Raw genomic sequence first — 20,940 nt, 5'->3', positions numbered from 1 at the left:
CCCACAATTCATCAGTCTCAACAAACACACCGCAAAAGAATATTACATCCAATAGATCTCCACAAGAGAGGGGGAGAACTTTGTATTGAGATCCAAAAAGAGAGAAGAAGCCATCTAGCTAATAAGTATGGACCCAAAGGTCTAAACAAAACTACTCACACTTCATCGGAGAGGCTATGGTGTCGATGTAGAAGCCCTCTGTGATCGATGCCCCCTCCGACGGAGCTCCGGAAAAGGCCATGTGGGAGTCCTGGATTAGGGGGTCTCCGGACAGCCGGACTATATCCATTGGTCGGACTGTTAGACTATGAAGATACAGGATTGAAGACTTCGTCTCGTGTCCGGATGGGACTTTACTTGGCGTGGAAGGCAAGCTAGGCAATACAGATATGTGTATCTCCTCCTTTGTAACCGACCTTGTGTAACCCTAACCTCTCCGGTGTCTATATAAACCGGAGGGTTTTAGTCCGTAGGACAACATACAGTCATACCATAGGCTAGCTTCTAGGGTTTAGCCTCTCCGATCTCGTGGTAGATCTACTCTTGTACTACCCATATCATCAATATTAATCAAGCAGGACGTAGGGTTTTACCTCCATCAAGAGGGCCCGAACCTGGGTAAAACATTGTGTCCCCTGCCTCATGTTACCATCCGCCTTAGACGCACAATTCGGGACCCCCTACCCGAGATCCGCCGATTTTGACACCGACATTGGTGCTTTCATTGAGAGTTTCTTTGTGTCGTCGCCATTAGGCTTGATGGCTCCTACTATCATCGATAGCGATGCAGTCCAGGGTGAGACTTTTCTCCCGGGACAGATCTTCGTGTTCGGCGGCTTTGCACTGCGGGCCAATTCGCTTGGCCATCTGGAGCAGATTGAAAGTTACACCCCTGGCCACCAGGTCAGGTTTGGAAGCTTAAACTACACGACCGATATCCGTGGAGACTTGATCTTCGACGGATTCGAGCCTCTGCCTTGTGCGTCACGCGGTCACGATGAGTACGATTTAGCTCTACCATCGGACAATGTTCAGGAGATCGCACAAGCAGCCGCTTTGACCCTCAATTTGGAGCCAGTTGCGCCGTCCATGGACGGGTGGATGGACCCCACCACGGAGGCCTTACCCTCAACGGCGATCGAGCCAAACATTGACCTTAGCTTCCACGAGAGCTGTGTTGTTAAACTGTCGGATCCTTCTCCGGCCACGGACTCCGAGCCGCCTGCGCCCGTTCCTATCGAATCTGATTGGGCGCCGATTATGGAGTTTACCTCCGCGGATATTTTTCAGCACTCGCCCTTAGGCGACATACTGAACTCATTAAGGTCTCTCTCCTTGTCAGGAGGATCCTGGCCGAACTATGTTCGGTAGGACCGGGATACGGACAACGAAGAAATTCGCGGCCCACCCACCACCCACTTAATAGCCACTATCGATGACTTAACCGACATGCTCGACTCCGACTCCGAATACATCGACGGCATGGACGACGATGCAGGAAACGAACAGGAACCACTGCCCCTAGGGCACTGGACGCCCACTTCACCACATGACGTATACATGGTGAACACACCAAAAGAAAATGACGACGAGGAACGGAAGGACGCAACGAAGGGTTGTCCCCTCGAGAAGCAGTCAAAGCGGCAGCGTAAGCGCCGCTCCAAATCCCGCCTCGACAAAAACAATGATCACATAGGCCCAGCGTTAGAGCAGGGTGAACCATCGCCAGATCACGGCAATACGGAGAATCAAATCGAACAACCTGACTCTGTCAAAGATAATAGTCCGGACGACCTCACACCAGACAGACACCCGGAGCAACAGAATGCCCGTCAAAGGCTTGTTGCCACCACGAGGAGTCTAAAAAAGCAGAAGCAAAGACTCAAGGCTGCACAAAACACACTCGAAATCAGATGGAGCCAAGTACTCAACGCAGCAGCGAAGTACGGCGGTAACCGCCCCACCAATAGCTACCCTAAGCGGAAGTTGCTACCCGAATTCGATGAGGAGGCCTTAGATCCCCCGCAACCAAAAATCAAAATGGCCACCTGGCCGAATAGACGACCTCACGGCCAACATAGAGCGGCAGACAACACCACACATAAGCCAATACGCGATCCACGCGAGGGCTCGCACCAAAAGGACGGCGCAACCAGATCCATCTACGGACCACGCAAGCGCGCTCCAGCATACAATGCAACACAACAAACATCCGAACAACGCGGTACACCCATATACAGGGGTGCCGCACACCCCCTATGTTTCACCGATGGGGTGCTGGACCATGAATTTCCAGAGGGATTCAAACCCGTAAACATAGAGGCATACGACGGAACAACAGACCCTGGGGTCTGGATTGAGGACTATATCCTCCGTATCCATATGGCTCGAGGAGATGATCTCCACGCCATCAAGTACTTACCCCTCAAGCTCAAAGGGCCAGCTCGGCACTGGCTTAAAAGCCTCCCCGAAAACTCCATTGGAAGCTGGGAAGTGCTCGAAGACGCTTTTCGGGCAAATTTTCAAGGGACTTATGTCCAACCTCCAGACGCGGACGATTCGAGTCATATAACTCAATAGCCCGGAGAGTCAGCCCGAAAACTTTGGAACATGTTTCTTACTAAAAAGAACCAAATAGTCGACTGTCCGGACGCCGAAGCCTCGGCAGCTTTTAAGCATAGCGTCCGTGACGAATGGCTTGCCAGACACCTCGACCAAGAAAAGCCTAGAACAATGGTAGCATTAACAAGCCTCATGACCCGCTTTTGCGCGGGTGAGGATAGCTGGCTAGCCAGATGCAGCATCAGCGATCCAAGTACATCCGAAGCTAGAGATGGAAATGGGAAATCACGACACAATAACAAACACCAGAATAAAGAAGACAGCACGAAGAACACGGCAGTAAACACCGGATTCAAAAGCTCTCGGCCAAGTCAGCAAAAGCCGCCCTCTAAAGGCGCTAGAGACGAACTGTCCAGCCTAAATAAAATTCTGGACCAAGTATGTCAGATCCATAGCACCCCTGGTAAACCCACTAATCATACCCACAGAGAATGTTGGGTCTTCAAGCAGTCCGGCAAGCTCAACGTCGTACACAAGTGGAAGATACACCAAGCGGAGATGAGGATGAGCCTCCCAAGCAAGACACTGGGGAACAAAAGAAGTTTCCACTAGAAGTCAAAACAGTCAACGTGTTACACGTGATCAAGGGGAGAAACAAAGCAACACTCCCAGAAAAATATGCCCAAGGGCCTATCACCGCGGAGTCCTGCCACTGGTCGTCTCAACCGATCACTTTCGACCATCGTGATTACTCAGTAAGTATCCGGCGTGCAGGATGGGATGATGAAGCTATGTACTTAGGGTAGGGTCATGGACCTGTCCCAACTGCCCTACCCAAGGACATCTCTAGAAGAAATCACCTTTCAATCGACTTGGAGGTGTTCCACTCGACAGACTCGAAGACACTCGACCAAGAAGCAATCACTCGACCAAGACCAAACCACTTGACGGCCAGGAGACCTAAAGGCACTCCGCACGCTAACGGTTGGTTATTAAGTAGCTTTTATGGTCATCATAGCACTTTATTAGGGACGTTACCAGTAACGCCCGACCTTAATGTATTTAAAACCCTGTACAACTGGGGGCCGGAGGGGTCCGGCGAACTCTATATAAGCCACCCCCTCCTCAGTGTAAAGGGTTCGCACCCCTGTAATTCATACATGCATAATCCAGTCGACCGCCTCCGAGCTCCGAGACGTAGGGCTATTACTTCCTCCGAGAAGGGCCTGGACTCGTAAACCTCGTGTGCTTACAACTTCTCCATAGCTAAGATCTTGCCTCTCCACACTTACCCCCCTACATTACTGTCAGACTTAGAACCACGACAGTTGGCGCCCACCGTGGGGCGGCTGTTTTAGCGATTTGCTGGAGGAGTTGCGATCTTTTCCGATCCAAATCATCATGGTTTCTGGCGGAGTTTTGGTGGAGGGCCGCGAGATCCGTCTCGGCGCGCTCACGTTCATCGCCGACGACTCCGCTTGGCTTCAGGAGGCTCCGCTCGACGTGGACGCACTCCCTGTCCGCGGGGCGACGCACTTTTGCACGTGCATCCGCGGCATCCTCTTGCGGCAACCATCGACCCACTATCGGTCGGCTCCTGTGCTGTCCTCCCTCCCTGTTTCCTGCCGGCGCAAGCGCTCTGGTCGGTCGAGACTTCAGCGGTGGGTGAGACACACGGTGGCACGCCAGTCGGCCACCCCTCAAGTTGCGGCGATCGAGCCCGATGAATCCCTCTACGGCCTGTTCGACCTGTCGACTGGCTCCGCAGAGACCGCATCCGAGTGGGACAGCAGTGATCCAGCGGCGGAGGTTCTGATGGTCGACGGACCACCCAGTCCTCCCGGTTTTCCCCGCACCGACGGAGGCGCTGGTGGAGGCGACCCGTCATGTCCCCATGAGGAATATCTCCCCGAGCCTCTCACGTCACTGCAGAGAGAAGAACTGCGTCGCCGGAACATGGATGCACTACACACTCCTATTGTTGGAGAAGCCCCTGAGGCTCGTGCCTTGGAGGACGCGCGCCTGGCAAACTTGGCCGAGCGCACTTGACTGGAGAACCTCCAGCGAGCACTCGATGAGCGTGCGCGACAACGGGTTCCAGAATCCAGTCGACGTCAGCTCTTTCCGCCCCCGCAGGTATATCGAACTTCGATTCAGAATTTAGCAGGTGCAGCCCGTATAGCAGAGTCGATTCAGCCTTCCCAGTCGGAGGCTGGCAGAGGCTTGCTGCAGATCAGAGCATTATTCCGGGCAGCAGGAGACCAGAATTCCGCTGTCTCTCAGTCGCAGAACAGGATTCATAGCAGATCCATTGCTGCAGACACAGTCCAGTCGGCCCATAGCCCAAGATCGCCCCCGAGGCGTGAGGGGAGTGGGGACCGGCGTAATCAGTACAGGAACCATGAGCAGTATGATCACCAATTCGATCGTGATGATCGACGTCGAGTGCCTACCCCTCCCCCGAGGAGCGGGTCGTATGCGCCTCGACAGCAAGATGACAGGCGCCCTCATAGTGTTGGGCGAAGGATTCTAGTCGACCCCAGGGAACCAGGCTTTGATGCGAGATCCATTCTCGTTCAAGGTTTGGTCGACAGGAACAGGGCTCACCGAGAAGGTCACGATAGAGATGCACCTACCACTAGCAGAGTACATGTTTCAGGGCCAGAGTGCTTTAGTAGAGCCATCAGGGCCGCCGTGATTCCTCCCAACTTCAGGTTGGCGACTGGAGTCAGTAAGTTCATTGGTGAGTCCAAACCCGATACTTGGCTTGAAGACTACCGAGTGGCCGTCCAGATTGGCGGCGGCAATGATGAAGTGGCCATGAAGCACCTGCCTCTCATGTTGCAGGGCTCGGCCAGAGCGTGGCTGAATCAGTTAGCACCCAACACATTTACACTTGGGAAGATCTCGCCCGAGTGTTTGTCACCACATTTGAAGGAACATGCAAGCGACCGGTAGGGCTGACGGAACTGCGGTCTTGCGTGCAGAAGCCGAATGAAACTTTGAGGGATTACATCCAGAGGTGGATCACGTTACATCACACAGTAGAGAATGTGCCTGACCACCAAGCAATCTGTGCCTTCAAAGAAGGTGTCAAGTACAGAGAACTGAATCTGAAATTTGGTCGAACCGGAGATATGTCTTTGAATCGAATGATGGAGATTGCCACCAAGTACGCTAATGGTGAAGATGAGGATCGACTCAGAAGTGGCAAGCTCAAGCCAGTCACTCAAGAAACCGGAGGAAATTCCAATCGGAAACAGAAGCGGAAGGCCGAGCCAGTTGCCCCTGGGGAAGCCTTGGCTGTGACTCAAGGAAAGTTTAAGGGGAAACCCAAAGGACCTTGGAACCCCAAGAAAGTTAAAGACCAGGACGGAAATGATGTGTTGGATTTGCCATGTCACATCCACACCAAGAAAGATGAAGAGGGTAATTTCATTTACCCGAAACATACCACTCGACAGTGTCGACTCTTGATCCAGCAGTTCCAGGGCAAGCAGCCCAAAGATAAGGAAAAGGAGTCGGACAAAGTTGAGGACAAGGAAGATAGTGATGATGGATACCCCCAGGTCAATTCCACCCTGATGATTTTTACTGATGTTGAAAGCAAAAGTCGACTGAAAGTTATCAACCGAGAGGTGAATATGGTTGCTCCGGCGACACCCAGTTATCTAAAGTGGTCTCAGACTGCCATCACATTCGACCGGTCCGATCACCCAACGCACATTGCCACCCCTGGGAGGCAAGCTTTGGTGGTCGACCCAGTTGTTGAAGGCACTCGACTAACCAAAGTCTTGATGGATGGTGGCAGTGGTTTGAACATACTATATGCTGAGATGTTGAAAGGGATGGGCATTCCGATGTCCAGACTTAGTACCAGCAACATGAGTTTCCATGGAGTCATTCCTGGGAAGAAGGCTGAATCACTCGGCCAGATTGCTCTTGATGTGGTTTTTGGTGATTCCAAGAATTACCGCAAAGAAAAGTTGACGTTTGAAGTTGTAGACTTCCAGAGTGCCTATCACACCCTTTTGGGCAGGCTGGCTTATGCATGCTTCATGGCCCGACCATGTTATGTGTATCTCAAATTGAAGATGCCTGGCCCCAAAGGTGTGATCACTATGACGGGCAATCGGAAGAAAGCAGAAGAATGTTTTCAGAAAGGTTCAAAGATCACTAATGCTCAGATGGCAGTGGTGGAGCTGTAGGAATACCAGAAGACTGCAGACCCGAGTGATTTGTTGCGAGCCAAGAAGCCCGCTACAGAATCAGCTTTTCAGTCGTCTGGCGAAACGAAGACAGCTCACATCCACCCGACCGATCCCAGCGCTGCTCCAACTCATATCTCAACAACACTCGACTCCAAATAGGAAGAAGCGCTCATCTAGTTCCTTCGTGAGAACTGGGACATTTTCACACAGAAGCCTTCTGACATGCTAGGTGTTGCCAGGGAGCTGGCTGAGCATCGCCTACAAGTCGACTCAAAAATAAAACCTGTCAAAGAACATCTCTGACGGTCCGCCATCCAGAAGAGAAAGGCTATTGGCGAGGAGGTGGCTCAGCTCTTAGCAGCGGAGTTCATCCGAGAGATCTACCACTCCGAGTGGCTCGCCAACGTTGTCATGGTCCCCAAGAAGGACAAGTCACTTCGCATGTGCATTGACTTTAACACATATCAATCGGGCCTGCCCGAAAGATCATTTTCCTCTCCCCCGCATCGACCAGATAGTCGACTCGACTGCGGGATGTGAGCGACTGTCTTTTTTAGACGCCTATTCCGGGTACCATCAGATCCGTCTGTATGGGCCTGACAAGATCAAAACAGCTTTCATCACTCCATTCGGGTGCTTCTGTTATGTTACCATGCCATTCGGCCTCAAGAATGCCGGAGCCACATTCATGAGGATGATTCAGATGTGTTTGCTCACTCAAATCAGTCAGAATGTGGAAGCATACATGGATGATATTGTGGTCAAGTCACGGAAGGGTTCCGACCTGCTGACTGACCTTGCTGAAACCTTTGCCAACCTCAGGAGGTATGACATCAAGCTTAATCCATCAAAGTGCACATTCGGAGTTCCTGGCAGAAAGTTACTCGGTTTCCTCGTTTCCGAACAGGGAATCGACGCAAATCCAGAAAAAGTCGGTGCTATACTCCGAATGAAAAGTCCTGTGCGAGTGCACGACGTCCAAAAGCTTACTGGTTGCTTGGCCTCTTTAAGTCGATTCATCTCTCGTCTCGGTGAAAAGGCATTGCCTCTTTACCGATTGATGAAGAAGTCAGACAAGTTCGAGTGGACTCCTGAAGCTGATGCAGCATTTGCAGAGCTCAAAGCTCTGCTCTCCACCCAGCCGGTGCTTGCTGCCCCAATCAGTAAGGAGCCTTTGCTGCTTTACATCGCAGCCACGGGACAAGTCATTAGTACGGTACTTACGGTCGAGCGGGAAGAAGAAGGAAAAGCCTTCAAAGTTCAGCGCCCAGTATATTATATTTCTGAAGTTTTGACCCCGTCGAAGCAAAGATATCCTCATTATCAGAAGCTTGTATATGGGATTTATATGACCACAAAGAAAGTTGCTCACTACTTCCCTGATCATTCTATTGCAGTCGTCAGCGACGCTCCATTGTCAGAGATCCTGCATAACAGAGATGCAACTGGTCGAGTGGCTAAATGGGCGATTGAACTCCTTCCTCTAGATATCAAGTTTGAGGCAAAGAAAGCTATCATGTCCCAGGCAACAGCAGATTTCGTCGCCGAGTGGATTGAACAGCAACTGCCGACTCAGGTTCACTCGGAGCATTGGACCATGTTCTTCGACGGTTCCAAAATGCTGAATGGTTCCGGTGCCGGGGTGGTGTTGGTCTCCCCCCGAGGAGATAAGCTCAGATATGTTCTTCAAATCCACTTTGATTCCTCCAATAACGAGGCAGAATATGAAGCACTTTTATATGGGTTGCGCATGGCCATTTCACTCGGCGTCCGTCGCCTCATGGTCTATGGCGACTCAGATTTGGTGGTTAATCAGGTGATGAAGGAGTGGGACGTCAGAAGTCCAGCCATGACTGGTTATTGCAATGCAGTGAGAAAGCTGGAGAAGAAATTCGAGGGGTTAGAACTTCATCACATACCCCGATTGAAAAATCAAGCAGCTGATGATTTGGCAAAAATAGGTTCCAAAAAAGAAGCCATTCCCAGCAATGTGTTTTTGGAACACATCCACACACCATCAGTTCAGGAGGATCCCTTCACTGAAGAGGCCCCGCAACCAAAAAGTGCCACGGATCCGACTGAAGTTGAAGTTCCAGCTGTGGTCGACCTGATCATGGAAGTCTTGGTCATCACTCCCGACTGGACAATACCGTACATCGCGTACATCCTAAGGAAAGAGCTCCCAGAGGATGAAGAAGAGGCTCGACAGATCGTCCGCCGATCCAAGGCCTTTACAGTCATAAAGGGACAGTTATATAGAGAAAGCGCGACTGGAGTCAGTCAGAAGTGTATTACACCAGAAGAAGGTCAGATGATCCTTGATGATATCCACTCGGGGACCTGTGGTCATCATGCGTCCTCTCAGACCATTGTGGCTAAAGCATACCGAGCAGGATTCTACTGGCCAAGATCGAATGAAATGGCGAAAGAGATAGTCGACAAATGTGAAGGATGTCAGTATTACTCCAATATGTCGCACAAGCCCGCGTCAGCCCTGAAAACCATTCCACTCGTCTGGCCCTTCGCTGTTTGGGGGCTGGACATGGTTGGACCACTGAGAACGGGCAGGAGCGGCTTCACTCATGTGCTAGTAGCAGTCGACAAGTTCACCAAATGGATTGAAGCTAAGCCTATCAAGAATCTTGATGCTTGCACTGCTATCAGTTTCATCAGAGAGTTGATATTCGGATATGGAGTTCCGCACAACATCATCACTGACAATGGGTCAAACTTCGATTCCGACAAATTCAGGGCCTTTTGCGCCTCTCAGGGCACACGAGTCGACTACGCTTCGGTCGCTCACCCCCAGTCGAATGGACAAGCGGAAAGAGCAAACGGCTTAATTCTCAAAGGACTGAAACCTCGATTGATGCGCGATCTCAAGCACGCAGCAGGAGCATGGGTCGACGAGCTTCCATCAGTTCTTTGGGATTGAGGACAACCCCGAACCGATCAATCAGAAGAACCCCATTCTTTCTGGTCTACGGAGCCGAAGCAGTCTTGCCGAGTGACCTGCTTCACAACGCCCCCCGAGTCGAGCTCTACTCTGAAGATGAAGCAGAACAAGCCCGGCAGGACGCAGTCGACCTCCTGGAAGAAGAAAGAGAAATGGCCATGATCCGATCGACCATCTATCAGCAAGACTTGCGTCGATTCCATGCCAGAAATGTGAAGAGTCGAGCCTTCCAAGAAGGAGACTTAGTCCTCCGAGTGGATCAGCAGAAACCACACAAACTCGCTCCTACTTGGGAAGGCCCCTTCATAGTCACCAGATTCCTCCACAATGGAGCGTACCACCTCTACAATGTCGATCGCTAGATTGATGAGCCACGAGCCTGGAATGCGGAGCTACTCCGCCCCTTTTATACTTGAATTCTCACTCGGATGAGATGTAATAAGAAAAACTCCTATAGTTTATTTATCAAAGACAAGAGCATTATAATTTTCCCAGTGATTGTTATTGTTTTTGTTTGCGTGAGAAATCCCCCAGTGGGTGGCTTAGCTGTGAATCCGCTTCGCCTAAGTTTGTAAAAATAATTTCCTACCGAGTGGTGAGCCAGTCTCCCACTCAGGGGCTTAGCTACGAACCCGTTTCGCCTAAGTATTTGAAAATCCTACCGAGTGGTGAGCCAGCCTCCCACTTGGGGGCTTAGCTGCGAACCCGTTTCGCCTAAGTATTCGAAAATCCTACTGAGTGGTGAGCGAGCCTCCCACTCGGGGGCTTAGCTGCAGTCCAGTACTCGCCTAAGTATTCGAAAATCCTACCGAGTGGTGAGTGACCCTCCCACCCGGGGGCTTAGCTGCAGTCCAGTACTCGCCTAAGTATTTTAAAATCCTACCGAGTGGTGAGCAACCCTCCCACTCGGGGGCTTAGCTGTAGTCTAGTACTTGCCTAAGTATTTTAAAATCCTACCGAGTGGTGAGCGACCCTCCCACTCGGGGGCTTAGCTGTAGTCCAGTACTCGCCTAAGTATTCGAAAATCCTACCGAGTGGTGAGCGACCATCCCACTCGGGGGCTTAGCTGCAGTCCAGTACTCGCCTAAGTATTTTAAAATCCTACCGAGTGGTGAGCGACCCTCCCACTCGGGGGCTTAGCTGCAGTCCAGTACTCGCCTAAGTATTCGAAAATCCTACCGAGTGGTGAGCGACCCTCCCACTCGGGGGCTTAGCTGCAGTCCAGTACTCGCCTAAGTATTTTAAAATCCTACCGAGTGGTGAGCGACCCTCCCACTCGGGGGCTTAGCTGCAGTCTAGTACTCGCCTAAGTATTTTAAAATCCTACCGAGTGGTGAGCGACCCTCCCACTCGGGGGCTTAGCTGTAGTCCAGTACTCGCCTAAGTATTTGAAAATCCTACCGAGTGGTGAGCCAGCCTCCCACTCGGGGGCTTAGCTGCAGTCCAGTACTCGCCTAAGTACTAAACACATCTCAATCCTCAAGGACGACGAGGTGCAGGTCGACTGCCACCTTCTCCTTGAGAGCTTCGCCACAAATACAATGTACGCTCCATAGCCGACCCGCAAGGACGACGAGGTGCAGGTCGACCGCTACCTTCTCCTTGGGAGCTTCGCCACAAATACAACGTGCGCTCCATCCCACCCGCAAGGACGACGAGGTGCAGGTCGACCGCTACCTTCTCCTTGGGAGCTTCGCCACAAATGCAATGTACGCTCCATAGCCGACCCGCAAGGACGACGAGGTGCAGGTCGACTGCTACCTTCTCCTTCGGAGCTGCGCCACAAATACAAAAGTTGTCTCGAGTGAAGAACGAGTTCCACTCGATGGAGGGTTCATGAAGATATTCAACGATAAACCAAGTTCAGATAAATCCTAAAGGTTCCGGACCACAGATCGAAGTGCTCGGGCATTCAGCCCGAAAGAGTTTAACGGTTACAAAAACCACTCGGCATTCCGAGGCAAATTTAAGGTGAGGCATAAAAGTTTGTTCACTCCACGGGAGGAGGACTAGCAGGCTCGACGAACTCGTCTAGGTCGACGCCATCGGCGATCCGAGTGGCTGCAGCGATGAAAGTCTCCATAAAAGATCGTAAGTCATGCTTCTGGGTGTTGGCGACCTTGATTGCTGCCAGCTTATCTTGTCGCACCTCCTTGCAATGGACACGAACCAAAGACAGAGCCACATCAGCACCACACCGGGCAGAAGATTTCTTCCACTCCTGCACTCGGTCAGGGATCTCGTTAAGTCGAGTCATCAGGGACTCAAGATCATTCTGGAGCGTGGCCTCTGGCCAAAGTGCCGGGTCGATCCGTGACGTGGCGACCTTCAGTCGAGCCAAGTAGTCCACAACACCGTCGATGCGGGATTCCAGTCGGAGCAGATTCATGGCAGTTTCATCTTTCACGGGAGAATTGATTGGGTCCAAACCTGGCTCAATCCGCCCAGTCTCCTCCTCGAAGTTCTGGCAAAACTCTGCATTCACGATCCAAGGATAAGTCAATTTTCGTACGCTGAGTCGACAAAAAAAATCAGTCGGAACAAAATGTGTACCTTCAAGCTTGATGAACAACTTCTTGGCAAGGCTCCTCAGATAGCTCTCCAGATCGTCCCTCCTGCGAGCGATGCCTTCCATCTTCTCGTACAGGTTGAGATTGTCCTTCTTCAAGCGCGTGCACTCCTTGTTGGCTTCGTTCAGAGCAGATTTCATCTTGGTATTCTCTTCTTCCAACTGGCCGACCGAAGCCAGTTTCTGTTCAGCCAGAGCGGTTCTGTCGTCAGCTTCCTTTCGAGCAGCAGCCAAATCCTGATCCTTCTTCGCCAGAGCTTCTCTCAGTTTTTCTGCAAAGAAATGATGCTCGATTCAGAAAGAGCAGAAGGGTACTCAAGCCTAAGACAAACCAGTCAACAAACTCGTCCTACCATTGGCACCGTCCTTGGCCTTTTGTAGCTTTGTCTTGGCCAGCTCCAAGTCAAGGTTCAATTGGATCTACTATTTCTCCAAGTCAGCAAAGCGAGCTCCAAGATCACAAGATTTCTGCAATCAAAGAGGAGAAGTTATTTTACAGCGAAAAACGACAAAGACAATAAGTACTAAGACTATGGTCGACTGCCCGCAGTCCACCATAGTCTCGGGGACTACACCCAGTGGGTGCACTTTGCGTGCCCCCACCGGTTTTGATCCCACTCGACCGGCCCGCCGGAGTCGAGTGTAGGGAGTAAAAAACAAAAGGGAGAGAGAAAGAACTCAGACCACAGTCGACTGCCAGCAATCGACCGCGGTCTCGGGGACTACAGCCAGTGGGTGCACTTGGCGTGCCCCCACCGGTTCTGATCCCACTCGACCAGACCGAGTGGAAGAGACAAACTACCAGTTCGGTTTACACTCGACAAAATACAAAGACTACAGTCGACTGCCAGCAGTCCACCGTAGTCTCGGGGACTACACCCAGTGGGTGCACTCAGCGTGCCCCCACTAATTCAAAGATTCAATCAACGCACCCAGTGGGTGTACAGATGCAAAGATTTTCGGAAAGAGTCTTCAGATAGCATATCCTAACAGAACAAGCGACGACCAACTAACCTGAATGTTGCTTTGGAGAGCCGAGCTGGCGTCGTAGGCGGCCTGATTGGCGGCCCGCACCATCTTCATCTTCTCCATCATGATGCCCGCCTGGCGTATGGCTTCCTTGGCAGCATTCGCTTCGTCCTCTGGGACATGATGGGTCACAAAAACTGAAGGTGGGTCGACAGGGGCCTGAGCAGTCGACGAGGAAGGCAAGGCACTCGACAGTGGCACGGCGAAGGTAACAGAACCCCGATTGGCGTCGCCAGTGTCCTAAACGACTGGTTCCGCCCTCGGCGTCGACTGTGGCACCTTGCTTGCAGGAGCTTGCCTGTTCTTCCTTGTCAAAGGCCTCTTGGGCTCTTCATCATCATCGGGGAGGTCGTTAATGTTGGGAGCTGCGCAAAAGTTCAATCGCCAAAATCACATCACCCAATGGTGTACATAGTAGTTGAGTCGACCAAATAAAGACAGAATGGCAGAAATCATACCCAGATTAGAAGTGACCGCATCCTCCATTACCTCATCATCGTCCCTGTAAGCTGAGGTCCCGGAAGTAGCAGCGCTGCCAGTTCCAAAGTTCGTCCGGTTAAAACAAGAAAAACAAACAGCACGGGGCGTTGGGTGAATATAAAGGGAGACACTCACGCAGAAGCGACGGGGATGTCAATCTTAATCTTCGGCAACGCCTTCCGAAGCTTCGGCTCTGCGACTTTGGGATGCTTTGACGCTTTTTCAGTTGGAGTCGGCGAAGAGGTCCGAGGACGCTTTGAAGACTGACCAGCTTGAGTAATTGCCTTTTCATGGGCGCTCGGTCGTTCTTGGTCAAGCTTGGACCGCCTCTCCCTGCGAGGGGGCGAATCAACTTCTTCTTCGTCACTTGGGTCGTCGCTTTCTTCGTCCCCTTCACCATCAGAGTCCCATTCGCCATTGTCGCTGCCGCTCGCCTCTCCTTCCGGGTCCTGCTCTTGCTCTCCGTTGGGCATTCAATACATTTCGATAATGGCCTGAAAGAAAGCAGGGAGAACAAAGTCAGTCGACGCAGTATAGGCAGCTGCGCGAGTGAATTCAGATTACAATCAAAAGCTCAGAATTGGACCTTCTCGGGTACATGGGACTGGTCGAATGGAGGAACTCTCCTGGCTCCTCTGGGGTTGTCCTTGTTTCCGGTCATGCCCGATAGCCACTTCTCCAATGTGTCGTCATCGACCTCCTCTGGGTGGATCCGAGTGGAGTCGTCAAGACCCGAATACATCCACATCGGATGGTCTCGGGCTTGAAGAGGCTGGATGTGCCGCTGAAGGAAGACCTCCAAGAGATCCATGCCGGTGACCCCGTCACGGATAAGTTGGACCACTCGCTCGACCAGCACCCTCACCTGCACCTTCTCCTCCGGGAGCACCTTCAAAGAGGAGGGTTTCCTCACTTGGTCCATGGTAAAAGGAGGGAGGCCGGTCGACTGCCCTGGCGTCGACTGGTCTTTGCAATAAAACCAAGTCGACCGCCATCCGCGAACCGAGTCGGGAAGAATCATGGCCGGAAAAGAACTTTTCCCTCTCATCTGAACACCAAGACCCCCACACATCTGAATCAATTGAGTTCTCTCGTCACTCGGATTGGCCTTTTTCACCGTTTGAGAGCGACAAGTGAAAATGTGCTTGAAAAGACCCCAGTGAGGTCGACAACCCAAGAAATTCTCACACAAAGAAATGAAAGCGGCGAGATAAACGATTGTGTTGGGAGTGAAGTGGTGGAGTTGTGCCCCAAAGAAGTTCAGAAATCCCCGAAAGAAAGGGTGAGGAGGCAAGGAAAATCCACGGTCGACGTGGGTGGCAAGGAGAACACGCTCACCCTCCCGAGGTTGCGGCTCAGATTCCTTCCCCGGAAGCCGCGCCGATTCATGGGGGAACAGCCCTCCTTCGGCTAGGTCGTCGAGGTCCTCTTGGGTGATCGTCGAGCGGATCTAGTCGCCGTGGATCCAGCCCTTCGGCAGGCCGGTTTGCGAGGAAGATCCACCCCGACTGGTCGCCTTCCCCTTCGCCTTTGCTGTCGCCTTCTTCGCCTGCTCCAGAGCCGCCGTCTTCTCCTTCCCCATCGTCGCCGGCAAGACGCGTACGGAGCGGTGGCGCTGGAGCGAGAGCGAGCGCGATGAAGGAGCCTGAAGAGGAGAAGAGATAATGGGAACGCACTGTAAGAGAGACCCCGGTCCGACGCCTTATATGAGGCCGCTTCCGAGTGGCTGACTGGTAGGCCCGGGCGGTCCTGTCAAATCCCGTAACAATCGCGCGCGTGATACGTGGCGAAAAAGGTGGCGCGGGAATCAAGGCGGCTCGGCCCTATCCCATCCAATTACTACGGCCTCCCCCGTCCTGCGCGCTTCCCAAAATTCAGATCCCGCAAAATCTGCGGGCATCAGAACAACTTGTCAGACCGAAGATCTCCTCCACGCCGTCACTCGGAGCCTTTCAAGTAAAGAAACTCACTCGACAAAAAACTAAGAATGGATCAAGGCGACTGAAAAGGAAGTTGCTGTCATCACTCAGGTTCATTGATCCGAAACCAGATATGCTCATGGCATGAAAAATGAGTCGAGGAAATTCTCAACTCCTTCCCCACTCAAACCTCGATCCATTCAGGGGCTAATGATGAAGCTATGTACTTAGGGTAGGGTCATGGACCTGTCCCAACTGCCCTACCCAAGGACATCTCTAGAAGAAATCACCTTTCAATCGACTTGGAGGTGTTCCACTCGACAGACTCGAAGACACTCGACCAAGAAGCAATCACTCGACCAAGACCAAACCACTCGACGGCCAGGAGACCTAAAGGCACTCCGCACGCTAACGGTCGGTTATTAAGTAGCTTTTATGGTCATCATAGCACTTTATTAGGGACGTTACCAGTAACGCCCGACCTTAATGTATTTAAAACCCTGCACAACTGGGGGCCGGAGGGGTCCGGCGAACTCTATATAAGCCACCCCCTCCTCAGTGTAAAGGGTTCGCACCCCTGTAATTCATACACGCATAATCCAGTCGACCGCCTCCGGGCTCCAAGACGTAGGGCTATTACTTCCTCCGAGAAGGGCCTGAACTCGTAAACCTCGTGTGCTTACAACTTCTCCATAGCTAAGATCTTGCCTCTCTACACTGACCCCCCTACATTACTATCAGACTTAGAACCACGACATGGGATGCCCTGGTATTAGACCCAATAATTGACGGATACCACTTTACACGAGTCCTGATGGACGGTGGCAGCAGTTTAAACCTGATATACCAGGATACAATCCGCAAAATGGGGATAGACCCAACGAAAACTTGCCACAGCAACACTACCCTTAAAGGAGTAACGCCAGGCCCAGGGGCTCATTGCACGGGCTCCCTGCTACTAGAGGTTATATTCGGCTTCCCCGATAACTTCCGTAGCGAAAATTTAACATTCCACATTGCTCCGTTCCGAAGTGGCTATCAAGCACTACTTGGACGCGAAGCTTTCGCTCGCTTTAATGCAATACCGCATTACGCTTCCCTTACGCTTAAGATGCCCGGTCCACGTGGCATCATTACAGTGAATGGAAATATTAAGCGATCCCTGCGCGCCGAAGAGAGTGCGACTGGCTTGGCAGCCGCACACTAAAAATGGCCTCACCGGCTAAAGCATTTGATAGGTCGTCAAGACCACGGACACGGTTAGACGAGTCCGGCGCAGCTATATGTAACTCACACAGGTTTGATAAGCCACACCCCTATTACAAATACAAGGGGCTCAACGCGCGCAGACAAGTGGCAATTTTTACTCATCTTGAATTATACATGGTTTCTTCAAACCTACCTTTTTGCACGACAACTTTTCACCTAAAGTTTCTCTCTTTTACAGATGACCATCGTGCTACACCCGTCCAGGATACGGCACAACGGAGACATAGGCGCAGACGTGCAGTAGGGACCCGCTCCAAGGATTCTTTTTAGATTAAGACCCTGCGTAAACCTTTTTTACTGTCTCTTGTTGATACACGTCCCTCGGATTTCTCAAATACAATTGAGAAGGATGCTGACGTCTTGGCATGTGGCCACGTCAGAATAAATGCCCGTACCTGGACACAAGGGGCTTCTTACAAAGGGCACTATTTAGGCCCGGTTTATACCATAAAGACCGAATACCTTAGGGAGTGTTCGGAGTCGTGTGTTTGGCCTTATATGCATCGGCTCCGAATCATGTCTTTGGTCAAATGTTGGGTTTGCCCGGCTCCTGTGTTTTGGTGCCTTACGTTCCATTCTATCGGCTAAGGCAGCACCAGGAGAACTACTATGATTGTGCCCTGGTACGCCCGGACGAGCACCTCAGTAGAGAAAGCCGAAAACTGACTGTCATGATATAGCGCGAGACTGGTCAACCACTTGATGACTTATCGGAATGTTAGAATTCCTCTGCTTTAACGAAGGGCCGTTTCCCGGCCAGGCATATACGCACCCCGAGTTTGGGAGAGTGCGGAGCCACCAGGGGCTATATAGTAGCCCCATCGTCAAACTCCTATGGCTAAGTGAAAGTGTTAAAGCATCATAGTTCGGTTGCCTCGTTCGCTGCGCTATCACCTCCTTAATAGGACCAAGACGTTGGGTTAAGTGTGAACACACATTTTCTGCGAACACCCCCGCATTATATGTATGGGGGTTGAAGCCGACGACTGCAATCTTTCAGGTTATATACATATATACATAAACGGCCGCACAGGAGGCATCATATTACTTTCCGGCAAAAGTATAAATACAGCCTTATTACATTTCATAAAAACATTGTGCTTACAATGGGAATACATGTCACTCAAACATAATATTCCTCGAGCACTGGGACTCTATCAAATGAGCACCCTCAAGAACCTCTTCAAAATAGTGCTCGGCAGCTACTCGGCCTATGGCCGAACCTTGCGCCGCAACAGTGGTAGCATCCATCTCCGCCCAGTATGCCTTGACACAGGCAAAGGCCATCCGCGAGCCTTCTATGCACACTGACCTCTTCATCACATTGATGCGCGGCACCGCACCAAGGAACTGCTGCACTAAGCTGAAATAGCTGTTCGGCTTCAGCTTCTCCGGCCACAAATGATCTACGACGGACCTCATGGCAAGTCCGGACAACCTATTAAGTTCGGCCCATTCGGCTTGTTGATCAGTCAAGGGAAGCAGACGCTCTGGAACGTTGAATTGTGACCAGAAAAGCTTGTCCACTTCACGATCTGTCTGATCTCGGAAGTATTCGACCGCATCGACAGCGCTTGCCGCCAAGTCCATATATGCGTCTGCCGAACTCCACAACCGATCCAGAGGGGCATACCGTGGATCTCCGAACTTCCTCTACGGCAGAAAGGGCTTCCCAGCCACAATATCCCCGGCTTCACGCAGCTCCTCCTTCGCCCTCATAGCAGAGCGAGTGTCTTTGGTCACCATCGTGGCCTTTTCAAGGTCCGCCGCCTTCACTCGGTTCTCCTTTTCAAGGAACTGGCAACGGTCGGCAGTGTCTTTTAATTTTATGGCCATCTTGGCCATCTTCTCCTTGCTCTCACAATGCGCGGCCTTCTCGGCTTTCAACTCTTCGGCCGCCTTCAAAGCAGCTGCATTACTAATCCTTGCTTGTTCTTTGGCTCGGGCAAGTTCCGCCCGCAGGGTTTCCACGGTGGCAGCTCCATCTGCAGTCACAACATATTAAAGATACTGGCATCATGCTGCTCTTACTATGTGGCATTCACCAGAAAATAACACTTACCCTGTGCCTCGTCAAGCCTCTTGTTAACAAGCTTGATGTCGGCATCCGCTGCATCCAGTTGCCGCTTCAGTTCGGCAAACTCATGAGTCCGGCTAGCCACCGGAGCTCCCACTACCTGCACATTAAAGTGGTATGGTTATTTCCTGGGACTACGATCCTCTGTTTGCTGTCGTTCTCGGTGACAACCAGAGTCTCAGGGGCAACTATCTACACAGGGCACACCTAAAAATGTGCTGTACCATCACAAATGTACATCATTTTACGTACCTCAAAGCCCGTCAGTAGACTCATAAAGGCAGCATGCAACCCGCTTTCGGCGGATGAGATCCTTTCCATCACCGTACCCATAAATGTACGGTGTTCTTCTGAGATGGCCGCTCGCTCCAACAGCCCTCTCAGTACGTCCGACCGCATACCAGTCGATGCCGGTGTCACATCCCTAGTTCTGGTATGACCTAGGCTAGCTAGTCATGTGTGCATCACGTTTAAATTTCATTTAAATTTGAAACGGGGATTTGTAAAACCCTCAGAAATCATTTCTGGAAATGACCCAGATAAAAATTGCTCCAAAAGGGTCCAAGAAAATGTTCATGTCTCTCTCTGAAAATATTGGGCAGAGGTAAAATTTCAAACCAATATTTTTAGGAGCTCATAAATATTTATTTTGACCATTTGGAATTAATCCAGTAATTATTTGTGTTGGATAAATATTTATATATATATATATAATATTGTCCAATAATTCTGAATTTTGGTGAGGGGCTTTGGAATAATCCTTTAGGCCCCTGCAAAAAATTTCAGAAGAAAATAACTTGATTTAGTATTTTTATTAAATCAAAACAAAGGTCAGAAAATAGAAAAGAAAACAGGAAATAAGAAAACTTTTACCTGACTTACCTGGCGCCCCACCCCGGCCCAGCAGTGGCCCGGCCCAACTGGCCGTTGCCAGTCGTCTCCCTCGCCAGGAGGCAGCGGCGAAAGGGAGCACGACGAGCGTGCATGCCCGCCAGGCAGCTGCTTGCTGCATCCTCTCCCTCCTCGACGTTGTCCACCCCCGAGAGCTCCACCGAGCCCCCTGGCCTCTCTCACTTCCCCAGTTCTCTCCCCTCTTCCCCCTCGCCCTCTCTCTCGCGGCCGAAATCGCCGTCGCCGCCGTCCACAGCCACCGTGGCCTTGGCCACTGCCGCACCTCCCCGACACGCTTCCCAGCTTCGCCGCGACCCCTTCTCCCTCCTCACCGAGCAAAGCAACCGGGCGAGCTCCGCTTCATCCTCGGCGCCGTCGTCTTCATCTCCGTCCGCTGGAGATCGTCCTCACCGCCCCGCCGACTCCATCCTTCCCTGAGCTCCCCGACGACGCCCGCCGGTCCCCTGTGAGCCCCGCCGTCGTTCCCCCTACTCCCCTGCCCTTCTGCGCCCTCTAGCCCCTCTGCCGCACGCCACCGAACACCGGCCGCCGCCGCAAGCTTCGCTCCGGCGAGCTCCGCCGTCCCCGCAGCCTCCCGGCTGCTCCGCTGGATGCGCGCGAGCACCAGCCCCTCGGGGATGGTCTCCGCGGCCCATTTGGTCGCTGGAGACGCGATCCCGAGCCCCTCCGCCGCGTCTGGCTCGCCGGTGTCAAGCCGCTGGCGGGTTTTGACCCCGCTGACTAGGAGGTTTGACCTCCCGTGGGTCGCTGACATGTGGGGCCCGGCCCTATTAATTTTTAGTTAGGATTAGGTTAACAACTAATTTAACCCTGTTAACTAATTGGGTCACTGACGCGTGGGCCCAACCCCATTAACTAAGCCAGTTTAGGTTTAATTTAATTAGGATTAGCCACAGACACTGACGTGTGGACCCCACACGTCAGGTTTGACTCGGACAACTCCTTTGACCTGCTGA

This window comes from Triticum aestivum, chromosome 5A (assembly GCF_018294505.1).
Source record: "Triticum aestivum cultivar Chinese Spring chromosome 5A, IWGSC CS RefSeq v2.1, whole genome shotgun sequence".
Classification (NCBI taxonomy): Eukaryota; Viridiplantae; Streptophyta; class Magnoliopsida; order Poales; family Poaceae; genus Triticum; species Triticum aestivum.
Note: the sequence above shows the minus strand (reverse complement) of the source record.